General features: G+C 39.7%; 1 long non-coding RNA gene across 1 annotated transcript; it reads right to left on the bottom strand.

Moving 5' to 3' along the window:
- Positions 1–2,067: 2,067 nt before the first annotated feature.
- LOC139360759 (uncharacterized) lies at positions 2,068–9,261 on the bottom strand. The gene is made up of 3 exons (XR_011618222.1): positions 9,061–9,261; positions 4,299–4,420; positions 2,068–3,021 (listed from the first exon to the last, which is right to left on the bottom strand). It is a non-coding gene; the product is annotated as an uncharacterized lncRNA (long non-coding RNA).
- Positions 9,262–26,793: the final 17,532 nt, after the last annotated feature.

Below are 26,793 nucleotides of genomic sequence, written 5' to 3' on the forward strand. Positions count from 1 at the left end.
TCAATTAATTTTTACTAAAGCACAATCTTTATACACATTTGTGTTAAATGAGGATACTATGGATTAGTGAGGAAAAAGTCACTTAGAAGTGCTCACCCAAATAAAAAGTAGATGTGCTATGATTTAAACGTTAATTACTTTGTTGCATTAAGAATGTTTCATTCTGATGCTTGTGGCCTATGGGGAAACACATCAAATGTAGGTAATAAAAATTCAATTGTAGGGGATTAATGAAAAGCCCACTTAGTCAAGCGAGTAGACTCTTCATCTCACTCATTCTTTAATCTATTTAATGTTAGGTGGCTTGGTTTATGGAGATGCGGGGTAATGATCATACTCCAAACTCTTGGTGTTATCCTCCCAATCGTTGTAATAATAGTCTCCCTGGCGCACTGTATTCTCTCAAAGATTTTAAATGCTTTCATGCAGCCATCTCTGGAATGTCAAATGGTCTCTTTTCAACTGGAATGACAAAAGCTGGAAGAAATGTGATACTATGAGGACACTGTAACGTATGAATAACATGTTGAGACTGGAAACTTAAAATGATGGTAACTGAGAGTGACGCTAAGGCCCTAAGTTTTGATCACACTCTCACCTAAGTGAGAATCTGGCCCCAAAAGGGAAATTTTTTTTTTTTTTTGAACAAAATTATGGGAGGTCATTCTTTTGGACTGAGCCCGTGTACTAGGCCCCAACAGACCAAACCAAACTAAAACGGAGTCACTCGTGCTAAATGTGACATAATCAAGCTAAGGCTCTAAGAAAACACATAGATCATAGAACAGACCAGGTTTTGTTCTTCTCTTGTAAACAGGAGGTTCCAGCATAAGGAGGTACCCTCTACTCAGTCCTTTTTCCCTCCTTGTAAAACCCATTGTTCTACTATGGGTTTCAAAACCATATAAGTACATTTACAATAGTAATAGTAATATTAATGACTAAGGTTTTGATCAATCTCTCAAAATTGAGAAAATGACCAAAAAGGGAGAATTGTTAAAGCAAACTAAATATGTCCTGAGAAGGACTCCCTACTTCTATATTTGTGTCCTCGTGGATGAACTGTAACCTAGCTTAAGAGTCAGACAAAGTTGAAAACCTAACTTAGTAGTATATGCAGCTGTAACAATTGCTGAGTGCTGGCAAATCGCAGCAGCCATACTTCAACCACTCATAGACTGCTGAGTGTTCAAACTGTGTTCTAATAAGGGAAACACTAAGCTGTAACCAATCTCACTATTTCTGTACCTCACTTCCAATTCCTGTACATCACTTGACCTTTTTTCCTCTATAAATTTGTTCTGACCACGAGGCTTCCCTGTAGTCTCTGTGAATCTACTGTGATTATGGGGCCTGCCCAATTCCTGAAAGTAAATCAAACTCCTTTACATTTAATTCAGCTGAAGTTTTTGTTTTATCAATAGTTAAAGCAAACCTGTATCTCACAAGCAGTGGTTTAGAATCTCTTCATATGTTTCTCATTTAATTTTTGCTATCATCTTTTGAGATAGATATTACTATTATTTTTCAGGTATGTTTTACTTTAAATATGAGCTCTTTATAACGGCTAAAAGTCAATCTAAAAATTACCCAGAAGGATTTCAGCAAGATGTGCACTAGGAAGTTCCAGGCCCTCATACCCCAATGGAATCATTAAAAATATAATTAGATCCTGAATAAAATAACTTCAGTGTAGCTCTGGAAAAATGATGAAATGACTCCTGCAATCAAGCAAAAGCCAAATCAAGAAAAAAGCCACATTTGAAGTGGTACAAATTTATAGCATTATTACTTATAAATTGGCAATTTATATCTGTATAAATTTATGGAGTATAAAGTGATGTGATGATTTATGAATAAATGAAATAATTAAGTCAAACTAGTTTAGATGTTCATTACCTCAAATACTTCGCTTTTTTTTTTTTTTGGTGAGAACCTTTGAAATGTACTCTTAAAAAAATAAAAAAAATTTGAAGTGTAAAATATTCTATTATTAACTATATTCACCATACTGTGCAATATAACTCAAAAAATGTATCCTAACAGATTTTGTACCTTTTGATTATTATCTCAGCATTTCCCCCACCCTCCAGCCTCTATAATTACCATCCTACTCTCTATTTCTATGAGTTCAATTGTTTTATAATCTTATGAACTCTGAAAATTTGAGACAGCTATTAGTTAATTTAGAAAGTTTATTTTGCCAAAGTTGAGAATCCGCCTGTGACACAGCCTCAGGAAGTACTGGTGACATATGCCCAAGGTGGCTGGGGTACAGTTTTGTTTTAGACATTTTGGGGAGGCATAAGACATCAATCAATACATGTAAGAAGTACATCAGTTCTGTCCGGATAGGCTGCCTCAACTCAAAGCAAGCCCCACCACTGGGGGCTTCCAGGTCACAGGTAGGTGAGAGACAGATGGTTGCAATTTTTTTTTTTTTTTTTTTTTTTTTTTGAGACGGAGTCTTGCTCTGTCGCCCAGGCTGGAGTGCAGTGGCCGGATCTTAGCTCACGGCAAGCTCCGCCTCCCGGGTTCATGCCATTCTCCTGCCTCAGCCTCCCGAGTAGCTGGGACTATAGGCGCCCGCCACCTCGCCCGGCTAGTTTTTTGTGTTTTTTAGTAGAGACGGGGTTTCACCGTGTTAGCCAGGATGGTCTCGATCTCCTGACCTCGTAATCCGCCCGTCTCGGCCTCCCAAAGTGCTGCATTCTTTTGAATTTCTGTAAGTCTTTCTCAAGGAGCCAATCAAAATATGAATTTTTCTCTGTGGGCAGAGAAATGACTTTGAATAGAAAGTGAGGCAGATTTGGCCTGAGAGGTTCTCAGCTTGAAGAGGTCCAAGATAATTTCCTTTCACATTTCCTCCCTTTAGTTTTTCAAACTCTTTTGGAGGAAGCATTTTGCAAGAAAATGAGACTCTGGTCTCAGGTTTCATCTGTCTCTCATGGCTAGGATGATTTATTCCTTGATGGGTAGGTCCCGAAAGCTCATTTTTAGCAGGTTGTGAAGTCTCATGTCCTGTGAAGAGAAAACAGCGGTGCGGAAAGGATAAATAACAACAAACAAAAGAACAATCCTGGAAAAAATCAATATAAGCCACATTGCTCTGTAGTCCATACATTAGTCGGCAGATATGAAAGTGGCTTATGTACATAAATAGGTTAATGTTATTTTCTTCTGAAGGTTGTCTTCCTTCAGTTCGCAGGGTTTTAAGAAAACACAGCTTAGTTTTCACTGACTCCAAATTAGGATAAATGGGAAAAAAAAAAAAAAAGGAAAAAATGGAAAACATTATTTTGAAGACGTGTAACCAAGAAAAATTAGAATTGAGACCAAACTATAGAAAATAATAAAAATGGGGGGAAAAACCCCATTAGACAAGACTAGAATCTAACAACAGGTGTACAATCGATTTGAAACATAATTTCATTCTCTCTCTAGTTTCCCATTTTACTAAAAACAAATCATGGTAAAACTGGTTTGCTTATTATGGCCTAATTATTTGTATATAGTGCAGCAAGAATAATTATTTTTTACATAGGCTGTAAAATTGGCTTTGCTGGAACTTTGTTCCATAGGAGGAATCTCAGATAATCCTTTTTTTTTTTTTTTTTTTTTTTTTTTTTTTTTTTTTTTTTCTATTTTGAGACGGAGTCTTGCTTGTTGCCCAGGCTGAAGTGAAGTGGTGTCATCTTGGATCACTGTAACCTCTGCCTCCTGGATCTGAGAGATTATCTTGCCTCAGCCTCCCAAGTAGCTGGGACTATAGGCACCCGACACCATGCCCAGCTAATTTTTTGTATTTTCAGTAGAGTCAGAGTTTTACCATCTTAGCCAGGATGGTCTCGATCTCCTCACCTTGTGATCCATCTGCCTCTGCCTCCCAAAGTGCTGGGATTGTAGACGTGAGCCACTGCGCCTGGCACAGATAATACTTTTTAAAAGCTGAGCCCAGTCATGGATTTGTGGTATCAAATACTATGAGTTGGGTGAATTTCCTCTCCTCTTGAGGTTCCAGGAATAATCTGAGGCTTCTGTGCCTGTCAGAAAGTGACATTCCTTACTTACCACAGGTCAGAAACCCTGTACCAGGACTGTGTACACAAAATGTGAGGCCAGTTTTCCAAGGGCTTTACTGGCTCCATAAGTCAAGTTTGATTCCTTAAAGGAAAGTACACCGTTCCAAAGCCTTGGTCAAATAACCAGTTTCTCCAATTGTGTCCTGTTACAAATGAAAACAAATTCCTATTGCACTCATGCAAATAACTGTATTGCCATAAGTTAAGAATACTCACAGATAGTTTCCAAATTCTGGAAAAGCAGGTAGAGAAAAACAAGTATGCTCCAAGTTTTGTTGATAGGATTATACTAAATTATTAAAAGCTGTCAATAGCTTTAAAAAAAAAGTTTTAAGACTCTGAAAAAGAAAACAAACAATCAGCAAGCATTTTAAGAAAAAGTCAAAACAGTTGGTTCAGTTCATGCAGTCAGTTAATTCCTGTTCTGCCTGATACTCATGAACATATTACCTCTCTATGAATCCTGCAAGATTTTTCTCTATTCTGATGCATAATTTCCGAAGTTATCAGAAACCTGCATTTAAGAGCACCTGTTGGAGTTTTATAGCTAATTATAAAGCCATCTTCTAAAGAGGACCAAAACACGACAATAATTGTCTATGGATGAAAAAATGTTTTAAGGCAGCCATAGTCAAAAGACCCAATTGACAAGGAAATTTTTTACCTCTGTGACACACAATAATTTTAACATAACAATTATGATTGTTCCTGATAATATACACTAAGTTATATCAGAATTACAGGAGTTTCCCATAATTGTGGAAAACATGCCAATAACATATTTATACAAATACAGGCCAAGGAAGATCAAACACCATTTCATATCTGACGATGCCTTCTGTATAATTTTTATACCTGATAAGCCAAATTGTGTCATTTTTTGGACTTTAGGAAACCTAATGTCTTAAAAGATTAATTAGGTTAGAAAAATACATAATTTATTATTTGATTTTGGAAAGTTTGTCAGATACAAAAGCTTTAAAACACTTGATATTACAAAATAGGATTACAGTCATTGCAAAGTTATTTATTTAACCAAAGTGATAATTCAAGGATTTCAAAGAAAAGCAAAAGCTTTCATTCTATTAGGGTTAAGAAACCCTAATAGAAACACCATGAAGTCAATTACATTTGTTTTTTTAAATTTTGTAAACAATCTATAAAATTTAATCTTCATTATAAAATATAACTTCCATAAGCCTTTTATAACCTTTATAACCTTTATAAAGAAGTTGGTTAATGCTTCAAGAAAACTTTGTTAATCTGACACAGAGGGACATATATTGGTTTTGCATCAATATGCCTTTGACCCTAATAATTAACTTATAGAGAAACTGAATTTATTTTATCTTTCAAAATGGGCCCTTACAATCTTACACAACCACCTCTTGCGCGATAGTCCCTGGGCCTTGAAGAATGGAATAGCTTTAATTTCTTGCCCTGTGTCTCAGGAATGCAATTTATTTTGATTGGCATCTTCTATGGGGCCTAAGGAAGAGGCTTTAATTGTTGTCAGTGTTTAAGATTTAGCAGGACTTGGTGTTCTTTTTAGACCCAGGAGTTAAAGCCCTGTAACTCAATGTTAGGAGGATTTTAAAGGCACATACAGGAAGATACATGGATGTAATAAATTTAATTTAAAAAGAAAATTATTGGGCCAGGCCTAGTGGCTCACACCTGTAATCCCAGCACTTTGGCAGGCCAAGGTGGGTGGATCACTTGAGGTCAGGAGTTCAAGACCAGCCTGGCCAACATGGTAAAACCCCATCTCTACTAAAAATACAAAACTTAGCCGGGCCTGGTGGCATTCACCTATAATCCCAGCTACTCAGGAGGCTGAAGCACGACAATCACTTGAACCCGGGAGGCAGAGGTTGCAGTGGAACTGCACTGCACTCTAGCCTCGGCAATAGAACGAGACTCAGTCTCAAAAAAAAAAAAAAAAAAAAAAAAAAAAAAAAAAAAAAAAAAAAAAATCTCATTTTTTTTTTCCTAAGCAACCCAAAACTTAAAAATACAACCAGTTATATTATTTTAGGACTGAATTTACCATACAAAAATTTTTCCTATATAAAATTATTTCTCCTTAAGCTTTTTTATCTCAAAAAAATACTCTTTATTTCTATAACATTATTTACATTTTTAAAAAATTTCCCAGTCCCTTTTACCTTGTTTTATACATAGTCTTTAAGCTTTGACTTAGACAAAAGTTTTTTACTTTTCTTTTAAAAGGACACACTTCTCTTTTTTTATTTTTAGCAAGAATATCTTCCTACAATATAAATTTATTGGAAAATATCCAAATAATGAAATATTTTTTACTTAATTTAATATAACTTTAGATTCTAAATTATAATCAGTTAGTACACAAGTATTTATAACACTACATTTACCTAATTATTTTATTTTAATTGTTTACCTAGATTATTTATGAAAACTGTGATAGTCATGAATTTAAGTTATGAAACTGCCATTGCAAAATAATAACTGAGCCAGTGAGAGAAAAATTTGACCTAATTGATTCCTTCTTGCTCTTAACCGTCAAGCCGTCCTTGTTCATTCCTGGGCATAGGCGGAGCTAACTTTGGAAGGAACTAAGTTTATACTTCAGTTTTGAAACAAAGACAATTACAGTCCTTTCCCAAAACAAACCTCTCTGTGGACTAGACTGCCTAAAACCACAGGATTAGAAGCTAGGTATTCTTGATAAATCCAAGATGCAGCTATTTTCATTAAACCCGTATCAATGTCTGTTTTATTAAAAATTACACAAGCAAAGATCATTCTGTTTTGGACTGGGTTTATAGTTTTGTAACCCTTGTGTCAAATGTTGACACCTTAAAGTATTTGGCAGGGATAAGTATGAAATTGCTTCATTAATAAATGCAAACAAAAATGAATGCTGGCAATTCTTAAGACACTTTGAATATTACTTTACCAATAATTTTATTTGTATTTATTTATTTATTTATTGAGATGGAGTCTCACTCTGTCACCCAGGCTGGAGTGCAATGATGTGATCTCGGCTCACTACTTTAACTTGCGTCCATGTGAAGAGACCACCATACTGGCTTTGTGTGAGCAACAAGCCTGTTTATTTCACCTGGGTGCAGGAGGGCTGAGTCCAAAAAGAGAATCAGGAAGGGAGATAGGGGTGGAGCTGTTTTATAGGATTTGAGTAGGTAAAGGAAAATTAGTCAAAGGGGGTTGTTCTCTGGCATGCAGGGGTGGGGGGTCACAAGGTGCTCAGTGGGGGAGCTTTTGAGCCAGGATGAGCCAGGAGAAGGAATTTCACAAGATAGTGTCATCAGTTAAGGCAGGAACAGGACATTTTCACTTCTTTTGTGGTGGAATGTCATCAGTTAAGGCAGGAACCGGCCATCTGGCCATCTGGCCATCTGGATGTGTACGTGCAAGTCACAGGGGATATGATGGCTTAGCTTGGGCTCAGAGACCTGAAAACTGCAACCTCCGTCTCCCGGGTTCAAGCGATTCTCCTGCCTCAGTCTCCTGAGTACTTTGATTACAGGCACTCACCATCATGCCTGGCTAATTATTGTATTCTTAGTAGTGGCAGGGTTTCACCATGTTGGCCAGGATGGTCTCCAACTCCTGACCCCAGGTGATCTTCCTGCTTTGGCTACCCGAAGTGCTGGGATTACAGGCATGAGCCACTGTGCCTGGCCTACTTTACCAATTATTTTATTTATTTATTTATTTATTTATTTATTTATTTATTTATTTATTATTTTTGAGACAGAGTCTCACTCTGTCATCCAGGTTGGAATGCAGTGGCACAATCTCAGCTCACTCCAACCTCCGCCTCCCTGGTTCAAGCGATTCTCTTGCCTCAGCCTCCTGAGTAGCTGGGATTACTGGCACCTACCACTGTGCCAGGCTAATTTTTTTATTTTTAGTACAGACGTGGTTTCACCATCTTGGTTAGGCTGGTCTTGAACTCCTGACCTTAGGTGACTCACCCACCTCGGCCTCCCAAAGTGCTGGGATTACAGGCTTGAGCCACTGTGCCCAGCAATAATTTTAAAGCTAGCTTATTTATTAAATATTTCTTAAGTTACATAAACTTGAAAAAGGATTTGACTAGTCTTTTCTTTCTTATTATTTGATTTAAGCACTTTTATTTTTCTTTAAGCCAATTAATTAGAGCTCTTTTATATATTTTTAGTAGTGAAACATTGTGTACACAACGCAAATACATAGATGTATTAGGCACGCCGAAGGAAGTACATTGTATAGATTTATAAAGACCCCTCTCTAACCCCCCCCATTTTTTTACTATCTGACATTTTCAGATTCTTGATAACCTCGGCAGTGGTCAGCTAAATAACCTTAATTTGCAAATTAAAAGAAACCACTCAGGTGAAAATCAAATAGCGAAATTTACATCAAAGTACAGAGAGAAAAAGCCTGATGGTGCTAGAGAGATGCTTTTACACTGCACTTATTTTTTTTAAAAAAAAGCAAAGACATTTCTGAGTGTCTAAACTACATTCTTCCTTAAAAACCCAAGAGTAGCCTCTGTTGCAATAACTATTTAGGTCAAAAAATGAGGTGAAAACAGAATTCAGTCAACTGAGGGAAAAAAAAAAAAAACTTTTGCTCAAAAAAAAAAGACAAGGTCTTGGGAGACAAAAAAAAATCAAACAAAAAACAAAACATGAAAGCCTTTTAAATACAAAAACATGCACACATGCATACATACATGCACATATCTTGGATGTTAGCCTTTCAATGAAGCTGGCTTTTAACCATTGAGCTCCTTTATCAACAACAACAACAAAATCTTTTTAAATTTCATTACGATATTCCATGCTGCTAAACTTAACAATGATCACACAAATCATACAACTTCTGAGCGCCCTAAGTGTAAACAGAAGTTAACATCAGCTGGTTGTTAATGCTAACTCTAATTGCTTGAAAAGAATTTGCAAGACAGAATGCCAAACCAGTTTCTTACCTGGTGATGGGTCTCAGGCTTTAGACTGTTCTTTACCATCCTAGAAGCAGGAAAAACAAAAACAAAATCTCCCCTGTTGGAAGCGAGCTCAAATTCCATGAACTCCAACCTGACTTCCGTCGCCTTGGAAGCAGGAAAAAAACTTGCCTTCCTTGTGTTGGAAGCAAGTAAAACTGCAAAAAAAAAAAAAAAAAAAAAAAAAAAAAGAAGAAGAAGAAAGAAAGAAAGAAAGAAAAAAAGAGTTTTACGGCAAAAGAAACTTTTGATCTCAACCAAATGTTGGGAGATCAGGGATTCTCTGGAAGGGTTGCTCTCAGATTTCAGCGAATTGTCCTATTGGTTTGAGCCATAAAGTTAGCTCATGCTGGTACGAAGCACTGATAGATTTGTCAAAGGTCAGAGACATTTCCACTCAGAATCTCCCAATGGTTATGAAAATATGAACCCCAAAAATTTGAGGCAAGTCTCAGTTAATTCACAAAGTTTATTTTGCCAAGGTTGAGGACACATTTGCGACACGGCCTCAGGAAGTCCTGATGGCATGTGCCCAAAGTGGTGGAGGTGTTATTACCAGACTGTTTGTTCCCCAAAGAAGACCACCAGAGTCCAGAGTCAAAGCCAAGCGGCAAGGATCTTTACTACAAGTTCGAACCTGGTCCCTCCTTTACACAGTATACAAGAGGGCCCCGAACAATGCGAGCGTTTGCTTTTTATAGCCCGAAAGTTGCAGGGGAACAAAGAAATTCTTTTGGCTCCTGCGCTTTCAGTAACCTTGAACGGCTGTCTCCTTATCGGAGACTTTCCAGGTGGTGTTTGTACTGGGCTCAGGGAGTTTGAGAGATATATGGTGGTGGGATGGGAGGATGGGATGTGTTTGTGCTAGGCTCAGGGAGTTTTGAGCCCGGGGCTGAGGAATGTGCCCAGCTCCTTTCAGAGGCACAGCTTGGTGCCCAAAGTGGTGGAGGCACAGCTTGGCTTTAGACATTTTAAGGAGGCATGAGACATCAATAAATATATGTAAGAAGTACATTAGTTTCATCCTGAAAGGCTGTAACAACTCAAAGCAAGTCCTCCCCTCTGGGGGCTTCCGGGTCACTGGTAGATAAGAGACAGATGGATGCATTCTTTTGAGTTCCTGATGAGACTTTGCAAAGGAGGCAATCAGCATATGCATCTATCTCTGTGAGCAGAGGGATGACTTTCAATAGAATGGGAAGCAGATTTGCCCTGAGCAGTTCCCGGCTTGAAGGGGCCAAAGATATTTTCCTTTCACAATCTACATATAAATAAGAATATGTAGTGATTTTCTTTCTGTGCCTCATTTATATAGTGGTTTTTTAATCCTATCCATGTTGTCACAAATATCAGAATTTCCTTTTCTTATTTTTATTTTTTTATTATACTTTAAGTTCTAGGGCACATGTGCACAGCGTATAGAATAGTGTTTCATTGTGTATGTGTATCATATATTCTATATTCATTCATCTGTTGATGGTTGCTTAGTTCTTAATCTATAACTTGCCTACTGTGACTAGTGCCTCAATGAATATAGAACTGCATGCATCTTTTTGATAAACTGATTTCAAATCTTTTGGTTAAAGACTCAGAAGTAGGATTACTGTATCATATGATAATTCTAATTTTTGTTTTGTGAGGAACCTTCATTTTTCCATACTGGCTGTATTTGTTTACATTCTGCTATGGTTTAGATGTTTGTTCCCTCAAAAGCTTATGTTGAAATTTAATCTCCAATATTGGAGGTAGCCTGTGTTTGACTCATGGAGATGGATTCCTTATGAATAGATTAACGGCCTCCCTTGGGGTTAATTGAGTCCTCGTTCAGTTAATTCCTACCAGAACTGTCTGTTAAGAAGAGCATGACACTTCCTTACTTTCTCTCTTGTTTCCTCTCATCGTGTCATCTCTGTACAAGCCAAATCCCCTTCACTTTTTTGCCATAGGTGGAAGAAGCATGAGGTTCTTACCAGATACAGATGCCCAATCTTGATCTTTTCCAATCATCAGAATCACAAGCCAAATAAACATTTTTTAATGTATTTTGCGGTCTCAGGTATTTCTTTATAGCAACACAAAATGGACTATGACACATTCATACCAACAGTGTGCAAGGATTTCCTTTTCTCCACATACTTGCCAACTCTTATCTTTCATTGTTTTGATCATAGCAGTTTGGACAGAGGTGAGATGATACCTCAATGTGGTTTTAATTTACATTCTCACACTATTAGCAATGTTAAACATTCTTACATACCTATTGGCCATATAAAAATTTCTGTCATTTGCAGCAATGTGGATGGAACTGGAGGTCATTATGTTAAGTGAAATAAGCCAAGCACAAAAAAGCAAACATTTTATGTCCTCATCCATATATGTGAGCTAAAAATGTGAATCTCATGAAGATAGAGAGTAGATTCATGATTACCAGAGGCCAGGAAGGGAAGGTTTTCTGCCAATATATTTACACTGCTAATTGTTTTCTTTGCAGTAAAGAAGACTTTTAGTTTGTTGTAATCACATGTATATATTCTTGCTTTTGTTACCTGAACATTTGAGGTAAAATCCAAAAAATCATTACACAAACCAATGTTGTGTAGTTTTTCCCCTGTTTTCCTCTAGTGGTTTTATAGTTTCTGATTTTACGTTTAAGTCTTTAATCTATTTTGCGTTGAGTTCTTGCATGCGATGTGAGAAAAGGGTCCACTTTTATTATTCTGAATGTAGATAGCCAGTTTCCTCAACATCATATATTAAAGGGACTATCCTTTTCCCATTGTGTATTCTCAGTCCCTTTGTGGAAAACCAACTGGATATATATGCACAGGTTCATTTCTTAACTCTCTATTCTAGTCCATTGGTTGGTTGATGTGTCTAGTTTTCTCCAGTACCATGCTCTTTTAATTACTATAGCTTTGTAGTACAGTTTAAAATCAGGTAGATTGTTGTCTCCAGTTTTGTACTTTTTGATCCATATTGCCTTGGTTATTCAGGATTTTTGTGGTTCCTTATAAATTTTAAAAATGTTTTCTATCTCTCTGAAATTTGACACTGGAATTTTAATAGAGATTGCATTGAATTTGTAGATTGCTTTGCATAGTAGGGGCGTTGTAACAATGCTAATTCTTTCAATCCATGAAATTCTAATATCTTTCCAGTTATTTGCATCTTCTTCAATATCTTCCATGAACATTCTGTAGTTTTCATCACACAAGTCTTTTACCTCCTTGGTTAAATTTATTTCTACATATTTTATTTATTTTTGTAGCTATTGTAAATGAAATTGTTCTTGATTTTTTTGAATACTTCATTGTTAGTGCATAGAAATACTACTAATTTCTGTATGTTGATTTTTTCTTGCAAATATACTGTATTTATTTGTGAGTTCTAATTGTTTTTTATGGAATCTGTAGGGTTTTCTGTATATAAGATCATGTTTTCATAAAACAGGACAATTTCTCTTGTCTCTTTCCTATTTGGATGCCTTTTATTTATTTCTCTTACCTAAATTTCTCTGGCAAGGACTTCCAATAAAATGTTGAATAAAAATGCTGAGAGTGGGCATCCTTGTATTTTTTCCCAGATCTTAGAGAAAGAGTTTTCAATTTTTCACCACTGAATATAATATTAGCTATGAGATTCTCATATATAGCCATTGTTGTGTTGATGTACATTCCTTCTATTCTTAAGTTGGTTAGAGTTATTATCACGAAAGAAGGTTAAATTTTGTCAAATTATGCAGAAAAATAATTTGAAAAAATCAACAATGCTTTATAATTTAAAAAGCACTTAAACTAGGAACAGAAGGCAGCTACCTCAATATAATGAAGTCCACTTACGAAAAACCTACAACCAACGTTTTATTCAATGATAAAAGACCAAATGGTTTTCCTCTAAGATCAAGGAAAATATAAGGTTATCTGCTTTTACCACATGTATCCAACATAGTATTGGCATTTTTAGTCAGAACAGTTAATCAAGAAAATGAAGTAAATTGCATCCAAGTTAAAATAGTAGGAAAAAAGAGGTAGGATGAGGAGTCTTAGTGTTAGTGATCACTGTACCCAACAGCAACAGTAGTAAATAATGCTTATCTGGTGCTTATTTTATATCCAGAGCTCCTCTAAGAGGCTTAAATGTAAATACACGTATTGTCTCCATTTGAAGGAAACAAAAAAAACCTACAGTACCAAAACTTCAACTATAAGCAGCCCTCTTTTGTATTGTTTTTATATACATGAGTTTTAGATACCATGTGTATTAGTCTGCTAGGGCTATCATACAAAATACCACAGACTGGGAACACAGCCCCTTTCTGGAAATCATGGGGAAGAATCTCCTTCCGAAGTTATTTAGATTATTGCAAAGCTCCATGCTGTTGTAGGACTATGATTTCCTTGTTGGCTATTGGCTGAAAGTCAGTCTCAACTTCCAAAGGACTCACAAAGTCTCTGGTTTGTGATCCTTTGCCTCTGTCTCCAAAGTCATCAATAATTGGTGGAGTCCTTCTCATGCTTTGATTTTTCTCTTCTAACCTCTCATTCTATCACATTCCTCTTCTGCTTTCAGTCATGAGATTTTTTTGTTTCTTGATTTTTTGTTTGTTTGTTTGTTTGTTTGTTTTGCCTATTTTTGGTTTCAGGGTCTATGTGACTAGATTGAGTCCATTGGAATAATCCAGGATTATCTCTTCATTCCAAGGATTTTAATCTTAGTCATATTTGCCAAGTTCCTTTTGCCATATAAGATAATATATTCATAGTTTCAATGATTAGGATATAGATATCTTGGCCAATTTCTACCTACCACATGCATCATCATCAGTAGCCAATCATACAATTTTCTTCAGAGTTTGGGGGTGATTGGTCATTGCTTGTCTGTTATTTATTGTATAGACAATCACATTTGTAGTCACATTGTTTTCTTGTCTTCAAGTAATAAATCCACATAACATTTTTCACAAATGGATAAGTGAAGGAGGGAGATGGTCAACAGAAACAAAAGTATAGTTAAAAAAAAGTGACAATATTTTTGTATGTAGACCTTGTGCCCTTTCACTTTGCTAAATTCACTAATTTGTTCCAAGAGCTAATTAGTTTTGTATATTCTTTCAGGATGGCTATAATATTGTTTTCAGTGAACATAGATAGCTGCATTTCTTCCTAATATGTATTTTTCATTATTTTTCTTGCCTTATTGATCTACTGAATGCTTCGAGTATAATGATCCTGTGGATCATTATAGTTAAGAATATCCATAGTTAAGAACATTCCTGCCTTTTTCCTTTTTTTTTTTTTTTTTGAAACAGAGTCTCACTCTTTCGCCCAGGCTGGAGTGCAGTGGCGCAATCTTGGCTCACTGCAAGCTCCGCCTCCCGGGTTCATGCCATTCTCCTGCCTCAGCCTCTAGAGTGGCTGGGACTACAGGCGCCTGCCATGGCGCCCTGCCAATTTTTTGTATTTTTGGTAGAGAGGAGGTTTCACCATGTCAGCGAGGATGGTCTCGATCTCCTGACCTCGTGATTCACCCGCCTCGGCCTCCCAAAGTGCTGGGATTACAGGTGTGAGCCACTGCGCCCGGCCAATTCTTGCCTTTTTTTCTTAATCTTAAAGAGAAAGCATTAAATATTCCACCATTATGTATTACATTAATTAGATATTTTTTAGATGTCCTCTAGTAAATTAAATAATTTATCTTCTTTTCCTAGTTTGCTAAAACTTATTTTTCAATTTATAAATGGATGGTCACTTTTGTTGTTGTTGTTGTTGTTGTTGTTGTTGTTGTTGAGACAGAGTTTCACTCTTCTTGCCCAGGGTAGAGTGCAATGGCCCGATCTCGGCTGGCCGCAACCTCTGCCTCCTGGGTTCAAGCAATCCTCCTGCCTCAGCCTCCCGAGTAGCTGGAATTGCAGGCATGCACCACCACACCCAGCTAATTTTGTATTTTTAGTAGAGATGGGGATTGTCCATGTTGGTCAGGCTGTTCTCGAACTCCCAAACTCAGGGGATCCACCCGCCTTGGCCTCTCAAAGTGCTGGGATTACACTCCTGAGCCACTGTACCTGGCCAGTAAAAGTTTTTTTAAACATCTATTTAGTTTATCATTTTTTCTTATTTGGTCTATGAATATGATATATTGCATTGATTGATTTTTGATTGTCATAATACTGGAACAAAGTGAATATAGACACATTATATTATATATATGCTTAGAGCCAGACTTGAATGGTTAATATTTTGGTGAGTGTGTTTGCTTCTTTGCTCGTGAGGAATATTCATCCATATTATTCTTTTTTTTGTAATACCTTTGTCTCTCTTTGATATTAGTTTAAGGTTGGTATCATAAAACACATTAGGAAAAGTTCCATCCTCCTCTAATTTCTGGTAAAGGTGGTATAGAATTTGTGTTATTTAATATATAATTCATTTATTGTATCCTTAATTTTCCAAAATGTTTATTGCTACTTTATCATGTATTTCTTCTGTCATGTTAACTCTTTATTCTTCTGGGTTTCCAATGATGCATATGTTAGAACACTTGACATTATTCTATAGTTCTGGATGTTCGGTTCTTTCTTTCCCAACTCTTTTTTCTCTTTATGTTTCATTTTAGACAATTTCTACTAAACTCTACTAAAGAAAACTGATTTTCTCATCTGTTTGATTCTACTTGAGCATTTTAATGGCATTCTTCATCTTTATTATTTTTGTTTATTTCATTTCTAGCATGTCCATTATATTATTTCCAGTATTTTTAATCTCTCTACTAAAAGTACTCATTATCTCTCGTTATCCACTTTTTCTGTGAGAGCTTTTATGACACTAATTATAAATAATTACAAATTCTCCTAGGATGTTATGGATTATATGTAGGTATAACATCTTTTGTTTTTATTGTAGTTTAGTCTTAGATGTAATTGTGTCCCTGACTTTCAAGAGTGGCTGTAAGTAGGCCAATAATGGCCCCATCAATAGCAGGTCCCAGTTGCTGGGACGTGGTATGTGGAAAAGGACCTTTGCAGATGTCATTAGTTAAGACCTTGAGATGGAGAAGTTATTTTTAATTATCCTGATGGGTCTTTAATCATAGCACTCTGATAAGACAGAGGTAGAGGAAAATTTGAAGCAGCGAAGAAAAAGCAATGTGACTATGGCAGGCCAGGTCTCACTATCGTAGGCCTCCATAACAACTGTTTCAGTACTGTCTGAGTGGTTAAGTTAAATATTAAAAGCCAGTGCCCTTATACAAAGGCTGGGATGTAGCAAAAGCCCACCAAGAGTATTGCCCAGGCCTTTCCTGGGCCTTAAAAGCATCACAAAACAACGAATATATATTATTTTAAGTCACAGTATATTATTTTAGGTCACAAAGTTCATGGTGATTTGTTACAGTATCCATGGAGAACTAATATAGTAAACTTGTTGGTTCCTCTTCTCCTCTATGATTGCAGCTGTGACCTTGGAACCTTGCAGTGTAATTCTTTCTTTTCCCAAAAACTAAGTTTCACTTGCGTCTGTGTGAAGAGACCACCAAATAGTCTTTGTGTGAGAAACAAACCTTTTTAATAACCTGAGTGCAGGCAGGCTGAATCCAAAAAGAGAGTCAGTGAAGGGAGATAGGGGTGGGGCCATTTTATAAGATTTGGGTGGGTAGTGGAAAATTACAGTCAAAGGGGGTTGTTCTCTGGAGGGCAGGGGCAGGGGGTCACAAGGTGCTCAGTGGGGGAGGTTTTGAGCCAGGATGAGCCAGGAGAAGGAATTTCACAAAGTAATGTCATCAGTTAAGGCAGAGACTGGCCATTTTCACTTCTTTTGTGGTGGAATGTCATCAGTTAAGGCAGGAATTGGCCATTTTCACTTCTTTTGTGATTCTTCACTTGCTTTGGGCCATCTGGACGTGTAGGTGCAGGTCATAGGGGACAAGATGGTTTAGCTTGGGCTCAGAGGCCTGGCATTCCTGCCTTCTTATATTAATAAGAAAAATAACATAAAATAGCATTGAAGTGTTGGGGCAGCGAAAATTTTTTGGGGGGTGGCATGGAGAGATAATGGGCAGTGTTTCTCAGGACTGCTTCTAGCAGCATTAGGGACAGCATGGGAACCTAGAGTGGGAGAGGTCAAGTTGAAGGAGGATTTTGTGGTAAGGGGTCATATTGTTGGGTTGTCAGAAGGAGCATTTGTCATATAGAATAATTGGTGATGGCCTGGATATGGTTTTGGATGAATTGAGAAACTAAATGGAAGATACAAGGTCTGAATAAAAGAAAGGAGAAAAATAGGTTTTAAAGGACTAAGAATTGGGAGGACCCAGGACATCCAATTAGAGAGTGTCCAAGGAGGTTCCGCATAATTACTTGCTTGGTTGGCAAGTTTTTGGGCTCTATCCTTAAGTTTTTTTTTATGTTGTCATACACCAGGCCAGATTGATTTAGGTAAAAACAACAATCTTCGTTTAAAACTATACAGAGTCCTCCTTTTTCAGCAGTGAGGAAGTCAAGGCCTTGGCGGTTTTGGAGGACAACTGCAGCTAAGGAGTCAAGTTGGGCCTGGAGGACTGATAATGTTTGTAATATGTCTGTGATGCTAGCAGAGAAGTCATTAGAGAGGCTATGGAAGGTCATGACAGAGGTAGAAATGCCTGCTATTCCAGTACTGAGAGCAATAGTGGAGGCAGAAAGTCCTAAACCAACAAGCAAGGGAATTAGTGGAATAATTCTTCTTTGTCATGTCGGTGTCATGAGGGTAGCAGGGAGCTCTTCGGTCCCATTTGCATATTGAATTTTGGGAGTAAGGAAAACTAGTGTGCATGTGCCTGACCAATTAACAGGTAGACACATGTAGGTAGAGGATCCACAGAGGAAGAAGAGACCTTGTGCGAGGCAAAAGTGGAGATGCAAGGTAAAAAGATGAGAAGGAGTGCTGAAAGGGGTGTTTGTACCCAAACTCCTAGGGATCCAGCTAGGGTGGCAGCCATCAGAGGTTGTAATGGGGGCTGATGGGGTAACTGCGTACAGGGGGAGGTTCCATTTTCATGGTGTATGAGAAAATGTTGAGTATCTACGAGCAACCTTTCACTATTATTTATGGGGCTGGGTATAAGTAAACAAGAAGAGGGCCTGGGAGGAGAGTCTGACGAGCAAGGGGAAGGTAGCCAAGGATGGAGTGAAATACAGGGTAGGTGTCTTCCTAAGCAATAATTACTACTAATGCTTTTAAGTTCACCAGTATTGATAGAGGGCTTATCTGTGATACGGAGCTGGAAGGCTCCAATTGTTTCAGTGATGTGTATAGTTGGGCTTTGGAGATGAGGAGTGAAGGAACATCGAGAAGGTGAAAGGTTACCCAGGGAATTCCAGTGGATCTTTTCTGAGAGATACATAAAGGAGCAGCCACAGGAATAGTAGTTTGTGTTGTGAGGGGTCCAAAATATGGGGGGAGTAGAGTTGATATAAGGAGAAAGGTTTTTTAAGTAAGTGTGGAGGAGGGCGGCAGCTTGCTGATGTGAAATGTCTGGGGAGGTCTTGCTGAACCTGTGTAGAAAGTAAAGAAGTTCTTCAGGAGGGTAAAGGTGAGGGCTGTTAAAGGAAGTTCAGAAATGTAGGGAGACAGGAGATGTTGCCCAGTCTGTATGTAGGGCAGGGACAGCTGTGTAGGCGCTGGAAGAAAGGGAAATGCAAAGCCAGCAATTGTTTGCTAAGAAGGGATTAGAAACGGCTAGGAGAGAGTGAGTAAGATTGATCGTGTGTTGGAGAGAGCTGGGGAGAAGTAGAGGGTGGCATAAGAATGGAATGAGAATAAGAGTGAGTATAAAAGTAAAGAATAGAACTTCATCAGGGTGAAAGTATTGGAGGGTGCCCTGTCAGCAAAGATCATCTATCCACTCTAAGAGGGAGTTAAGAGTGGCGGCTTGGGGATAGCACCAGGAGGTATCAGCTGTGATGGCTTGGAGAAACAGTGTAAACCAGCAGTGTAAACAAGAGTAGGGCATTTATGAGTTGTTGAGAACGATGAATAAGAGTATGACTAGACAGAAGATAGTAGGGATAACTAATTTTGGGGGCTCAGTCCAAGTAGTGGGGGGTGACTGTGTAAAGCCCTGTTGCAAAAAGTAGGGTAAGGACCAACAGACCTAATAGAATGAAGGGATGTATTAGGGTCATAAGGATTATTACTGTTCTTCAGAAATGCGAGTGAGTTTAAGGGAAATAGGGGAGAGTACTGGTGACTTCCAGGAGGAAGAGGAGAGATTAGGCTGGCTGTCTGATGGACACAGCTTTATTCTGGAATGGTGAATCCAGTGGGGAGGATACTGCAGGCAGACAGCAGTTGGAGTACTACAGATGACTAAGTAGGGTCTGGTCCATTGAGGTTGTAGAGTTTGAGGGGTCAGATTCTTAACAAGAACTGATCGTCCAGTTGGGGTGTCTTCATATGGCTGAGAATCTGGAGCAGGCAAGAGAAGATTAGCAACCTGGCAAATTTCCTGTCTAGCCTGCTGGAGGACTGGAAGTTAGTTGCCTAGAGAATTGGCATCTGGGATGAGGTTGGGGCCAAGCAAGAAAGTACGTCCGTATACAAGTTCAAATTGACTGTACCCTGTAGCATCTTGAGGATAGGCTCTAATTCTGAGAAGGGCAAGAGGTAAAATTACTGTCCAATCCTTTTTAAGTTGGAGGCTGAGGTTGGTGGGATGTGTCTTTAAAAGACCATTAGTCCATTCTACCTTTCCTGAAGATTGAGGATGGTAAGAGATATGAAGGTTCCACTGAATACCAAGAGCCTGAGAAACTTCTTGGGTGATTTGACTAGTAAAGGCTGGTGTGTTATTGCACTGTATAGAGGTGGGAAGGCCAAACTGAGGAATTATGTCTGTCAGAAGGGTAGAAATGACCATGGTGACCTTCTCAGACCCTGTGGGAAAGGCCTCTACCCATCCAGTGAAAGTGTCTACCCAGACCAAGAGGTATTTTAGTTTCCTGACTTGGGGCATGTGAGTAAAGTCAATTTGCCAGTCCTGGGCAGGGATGAAATCCCCGAGCTTGATGTGTAGGGAAGGGAGGGGGCCTGAACAATCCCTGAGGGGTAGTAGAATAGCAGATAGAACTTGAGAAGTGATTTCCTTGAGAATAGATTTCCACAATGGAAAGGAAATGAGAGGTTCTAAGAGACGGGCTAGCGGCTTGTAACCTACATGGAAGAGGTTATGAAATAATGACAGAATAGAATGGGCCTGTGAGGCTGAAAGGAGATATTTTCCTTGGACTAAGAACCATTTGCCTTGTATGGGAAGAGATTGATACGTGGAAGTTTCAGCAGGGGAGTAGGTTGGAGTGACTGGTGAGAAGGAGAAAAACTGGCCATGAGGGACAGAAGTTAGAACCCTAGCTGTTCTTTAGCCACCTTATCAGCATAAGTGTTGCCTAGAGCAATGAGATATGATGCCTTTTGATGGCCCTTGCAGTGAATGACTCCAGCTTCCTTTGGAAGTAAAGCAGCCTTGAAAAGAGGTTTTATTAAAGAGGCATTAATGATGGAGGACTTTTGTGTAGTGAGGAAACCTCTTTCAGTTCATATAACAGCATGGTGGTGCAGGATATGGAAGGCATATTTAGAGTCAGTATAAATATTGACATGTAGTTCCTTTGCAAGAGTGAGGGCTCAAGTTAAGGCGATGAGTTTGGCTTGCTAAGACGTAGTGGAGCGGGGCAGAGCGGTAGGGTAGCCTCAATGATAGGTGTGGAAGATACTATAGCATAGCCTGACTTTGCTGGTGAGTGGCGATTAGGCCTGGTGGAACTGCCATCAATAAGCCAAGTGTGATCAGGGTGAGGAATAGGAAAGAAGGAAACATGGGGAAATGGAGTGAATGTCAGATGGATACTCATGGAGGTCAGGTGTGGTATCAGGAATAATGTGGAAGGCCGGATTGAAGTCCGGGTCAGGAAAAATGGTAATTGTGGGAGACTCAACAAAGAGAGAGTATAGCTGAAGGAGCCAGAGGGCAGAAAGTATATGTGTCAGGTGTGAGGAAGAAAATAGATTTTAGAAGTTATGAGAACTGTAGAGAGCGAGTTGAACATAGTTTGTGATTTTGAGGGACTCTAAAAGTATTAAAACAGCAGCAGCTGCTGCATGCAGACATGAGGGCTAGGCTAAAACAGTAAGGTCAAGTTGTTTGGATAAAAAGGCCACAGGGCGCGGTCCTGGTCCCTGTGTAAGAATTTCAACCACACAGCCCTGTACTTTGGCTTTGTGTAATGAAAAAGGTTGGGATGAGTTAGGCAGAGCTAGTGTGGGAGCAGCTTTTAGGGCTGTTTTTAAGGAACGGAAAGAGGAGTGGGGAAAGGATTTAGGATTTATGGGGTCAGCTAGGTTTGTCCAGAACAGAATAATGGGTTGTGGAGGGGTTGTGGAGGGAGGTATTGCGGATAGGAGAGTATATGGCTTTGGCACCACGGGGTGGATAGGCAAGACAATTTGCCTGATAAGGCACAGATCCTGAAGTAACCTGTAAGACTTGTCTGGTTTTTGAACAGGTAAAGTGGGGGAATTGTAAGGAGAATTTGTAGGCTTTAAAAGGCCATGCTGTAGGCCGGACTCAGTGGCTCATGCCTGTAATCTAAGCACTTTGGGAGGCCAAGGCGGGCGGGTCATGAGGTCAGGAGATCGAGACCATCCTGGCTAACACAGTGAAACCCTGTCTCTACTAAAAATACGAAAAATTAGCCATGAGTGGTGGCAGGTGCCTGTAGTCCCAGCTACTCGGGAGGCTGAGGCAGGAGAATGGTGTGAACCCGGGAAGCGGAGCTTGCAGTGAGCCGAGATCGCACCACTGCACTTCAGCCTGGGTGACAGAGCAAGACTCCATCTCAAAAAATAAAAAATAAAATAAAAACAAAAGGTCATGCTGTAACAGGTGAGTGATAACAGGCTTTAATCCTTTTAAAGTGTGCTGTGGGATGGGATATTGGCATTGGGTAAGGGTGATTAGGTTTTAATGGGATGATAAGGGGTGCATCATCTGTCACCAAGGAGGGAGTAGAAGTGTACTATACTTGTGGATTAAGGTGGGGAGATACAAGGCGAGGATTCAAAGGAGGTTTTGAACTGGGGAAAAGGGTGACAATGAGGTGTGGCTGTAACCTAGGAATAGTCAGGGAAGCAGATAATTTAGTTAAAATATCTTGGCCTAATAAGGGAACTGGGCAGGTGGGATAACTAAAAAGGAATGCATAAAATAATATTGTCCAAGTTGGCACCAAAGTTGGGGAGTTTTAAGAGGTTTAGAAGCCCGGCCGTCAATACCCACAACCGTTATGGAGTCAAAGGAAACAGGCCCTTGAAAAGAAGGTAATGTGGAGTGGGTAGCCTCCGTATTGATTAAGAAGGGGTCAGACTTACCCTCCACTGTGAGAGTTACCTGAAGCTCGGCATCCGTGATGGTCTAGGGGGCTTCCGAGGAGATCGGGCAGCGTCAGTCTTCAGCCACTAAGCTGAGAAGATCTGGGAAGGAGTCAGTCAGACCACCTTGGGCCAGAGTTCCAGGAGCTCTGGGAGTGGCTGCCAGGTGAACTCAACAGTCTGATTTTTAGTGGGGTCCCACACAGATGGGACATGGCTTAGGAGTAATTCTGGACTGCAGGCATTCCTTGGCCCAGTGGTCAGATTTCTGGCACTTGGAATAAGCTCCTAGGGGAGGAGGTTCTGGAGGAACCCCTGGCAGCTGTGGTTCAGGTGTTTGGAGTTCTTGTGTGCTGGAGATGTGACTGGGGTTTGTCTCACAGTGGAGGCAAGGAATTGCAACTCAGAAATACGTTGCTATTTGGCTGCCTCAACTCTATTATTATACACCTTGAAGGCAAGGTTAATTAAGTCCTCTTGCGGGGTTTGAGGGCTGGAATTTAATTTTTGGAGCTTTATTTAATGTTGGGAGTGGATTGGGTAATAAAATGCATATTGAGAATAAGACAGCCTTCTGGCCCCTATGGGTGTAGGGCGGTAAAGCGTCTAAGGGTTGTTGCCAAACGGGCCATGGACTGGGCTGGGTTTTTATATTTCATGAAAAAGAGCCTTAATGCTAACTGATTTGGGAGAGGTTGGATAAAGAAAAAGGAGCATTAACCTTGACTATGCCTTTACCTCCAGCCACCTTTTTAAGAGGAAATTGCTGGGCAGATGGTGGCGGGCTAGTCGTGGAATGAAACTGTAAGCCGGACTGGGTGTGAGGAGGGGAGGTGATAAAACAGTTACAGGGTGGAGGAGCAGAGGCTGAGGAAGAACTGGGACCTGGCTCAGCCTGGCGAGGAGCAGCCTGGGGAGGAGGGGAGAGGTCAGATGAGTGTGTAGAAAAGGAAGATTGGAAAGACTCAGTGATGCTTGGGGTTGGGACTGAGGGGACAGGCAGGAGGGAAAGAAGCAGGATTTGGGACAAGTTGCATTGGGAACAGAGACTAGGGAGGGACTGATGTGCAAAAGAATGCCTGGACGTCAGGAACCTCAGACCGTTTGGCCATGTTATGACAAGAATTATCTAGATCTTGTAGGATGGAAAAATTGAAAGTGCCATTTTCTGGCTGTTTGGAACCACTGTCAAGTTTGTACTGGGGTCAAGCCGTGTTGTAGAAGAAAATAAAATGCTTAGACTTTAGGTCAGGTTAGAGTTGAAGAGGTTTTAAGTTCTTGAGAACATAGGCTAAGGGAGAAGAAGAAGGAATGGAGGGTGGAAAGTTGCCTATAGTGAACGAGGCAAGTCCAGAGAAAAGAGAGGGTAGAGACACGGAGAGAAGGGGTGGGGGGTGATTACCCCCCAGGAAAGTGGAAAAGGGGTAGAGATACTGAGAGAAGGGGTGGGAGATGCTTGCCCCCCAGAAAAGCGGTGCTTGCCGCTAAGGGTGAAGGACCAAGGCAGGCATCCCCACATGATCAGACACCTCTGAAATGTGGGTGAATAATCAAGCAGGTGTCTCCACATGATTAAACACCAAGGAAAGACTGTCTTCCCAAGTCCGTGACCGGCACCAGAGTTTTGAGTTCATGGATAAAACGCGTCTCCTGTCTCTACCAGAAAAGGAAAGGAACTGAAATTAAAAGAAGGGAGAGATTGAAAGATGGCACCAAGATTGAAAGGAGAAAGAGGCTGAGGGATAGTGACAGAGGTTAGAGACGAGAGTAAAAAGAGGCAACTTACCCGATTTAAAATTGGTGAGATGTTCCTTGGGCTGGTCGGTCTGAGGACCCGAGGTCATAGGTGGATCTTTCTCACGGAGTAAAGAGCAGGAGGACAGGGGATTGATCTCCAAAGGAGGTCCCCCGATCCTAGTCATGGCACCAAATTTCACCTGCATCCATGTGAAGAGACCACCAAACAGGCTTTGTGTCAGCAATAAAGCTTTTTAATCACCTGGGTGCAGGTGGGCTGAGTCCAAAAAGAGAAGGGAGGGGTGGAGGTCCTGTGAGGGGAGATAGGGGTGGGGCTGTTTTATAGAATTTGGGTGGGTAGTGGAAAATTACAGTCAAAGGGGGTTGTTTTCTGGCGGGCAGGGATGGGGGTCACAAGGTGCTCAGTCCGGGAGCTTTTGAGCCACGGTAAGCCAGGAGAAGGAATTTCACAAGGTAATGTCATCAGTTAAGGCAAGGACCGACCATTTTCACTTCTTTTGTGGTGGAATGTCATCAGTTAAGGCAGGAACTGGCCATTTTCACTTCTTTTGTGATTCTTCCCTTGCTTTGGGCCATCTGGACTTAAAAGTGCAGGTCACTGGGGATACTATGGCTTAGCTTGGGCTCAGAGACCTGACACTAGGGTCTTCCTCAGTGCCCTACCATATTACCTTCTAGTGGCAATGAATGTTTTCAAATGCAATAAGACCAGCAGTGTTGTCCTGTTCCCCACAGAATAAGAATTTATTTTTCCATAGTATTGATAGAGAGGAAGGAACCTTCCAGAGTTTCTTGGTATCTTTTCTGTTCTTTCACAGATTTCCAAAACAATAGACATTTCCTCGGACTCTTTCTCACGGTTTCTGTGAACACTTGGTAGGTTAGTTAAAAGAAAAAGAGCATTGAAAATGATGCATGCTCCCCAAAGTGTACATGACCACCTGTATCACACAGTGTTCTCCAGAGGAACAGAAACGATAGGGCGTGTATGTGAATATAGAGAGATTCATTTTAAGGAAATGGCTCATGCAGTTGTGGAGTCTGGCAAGCCCAAAATTGGCAGTGTAAGCCAGCAATCTGGAGACCGAGGAAGGAGTTGACATTTAAGTTAAAATCTGAAAGAGATCTATAGACAGAATTTTCTCTTTCTTAGAAGAGTCAGTCTTTTTTTTTTTTTTTTTTTTTTTTGTAAGGCCTTCAAGTGATAGGATGTGGCTCACTTACACTGCAAAAGGTGATCTGCTTAAGAGTTTGCTGATTTAAATATTAATTTTTTCTACAAAATATCTTCACAGCAACATGCAGACCAATGTTTGACTAAATATCTTGGTATTATGGCCTAGCCATATTGATATAAAATTAACTATCATACCTCCAGAATTTTCACACTGTCCCACCAGCAAGCACTAGCTAACCTTCAACAGTTTATCAACTGTACTGTTTTCCTAGGCCTGCTACAAGGTGGTACAGTGCTGGAGGTAAGCCAGAAGTAAAAATATCTGGTGTTCATACTGCCATGCTCCTTACAAAGGCTCTAGGGGAGAATCTTCCCTTGTCTCTTCCAGATTCTGGTGAGTCCAGGTATTTCTTTGAGACTATGTTACTCCAGTGTATGCTTTTTTTCTTCATATAGCTTTTTCCTCTGTCTCCCTGATCTCCCTGTGTCCTTAACTCAATGACATTTGCAAAGACCTTTGTCCCAAATAAAGTCACATTTACAGGTTTGTATGGTCAAGATATAGACATATCTTACTGGGTTCATAATTCAAATTACTACAATCTGCTCTCTGGCCTCCAAAGTTTATGTCTCTCCCACATGCAAAATACATTCACCACATTCCAAATTCTCTAACGTCTTAACCTGTTAGGACATCAACTTTAAATCTAAAATCTCATCTAAATAACAACAGTTTGAAAGTCCCAAATCTTATCATGTAAATAATCTCAATCAGGTATGGATGAAGCTCTGCATATGATACATCCTGGGGCAAATTTTTTCTCCACTGGTGATACTAAAATATAAGTTATATCTTTCCCCCAAACAATGGTGGGACAGGCAGAGAATACACATTCACATTCCAAAAGGAAGACATTGGAAGAAGCAAAGAGGCCATTTGTCCCAATCAAATTTTATATTCAGCAGGACAAACTTTATTAGGTTTCAAGGCCTGAGAATAATCTTTTGTGAGTGGATACTCTGTCATTTCAGTTCACAGTGAAACCAATGGCTCCACATCTCTGAATGGCGTGCTGTGGTTCTTTTGGCTTCTGACATTTTTTAAATCTACTCCCATGCCAATTCGATCAGCCTGGGCCTCTGCACCCACAGTGGCACAATCTACTTCTGCCTTCTTGTCAATGCCTCCAGCTTACTCTCATTTTGCCCTATCTCCGTCCTGTTAAAGTTGACAATGCTTCTGCTGATACAACATTCTTAAAAACCTGTGCATCTTCTGATTTACGTCATGAGGTTCTGTGCCATTAGACAAGAGGGTTTTCCACACAACTTTCCTGGATAGCTTCATCTCTATTACTAGCTTCTAAGATGGTTAAATGGATC

The sequence above is a fragment of the Macaca nemestrina genome, chromosome X (genome assembly GCF_043159975.1).
Source record: "Macaca nemestrina isolate mMacNem1 chromosome X, mMacNem.hap1, whole genome shotgun sequence".
NCBI lineage: Eukaryota > Metazoa > Chordata > Mammalia > Primates > Cercopithecidae > Macaca > Macaca nemestrina.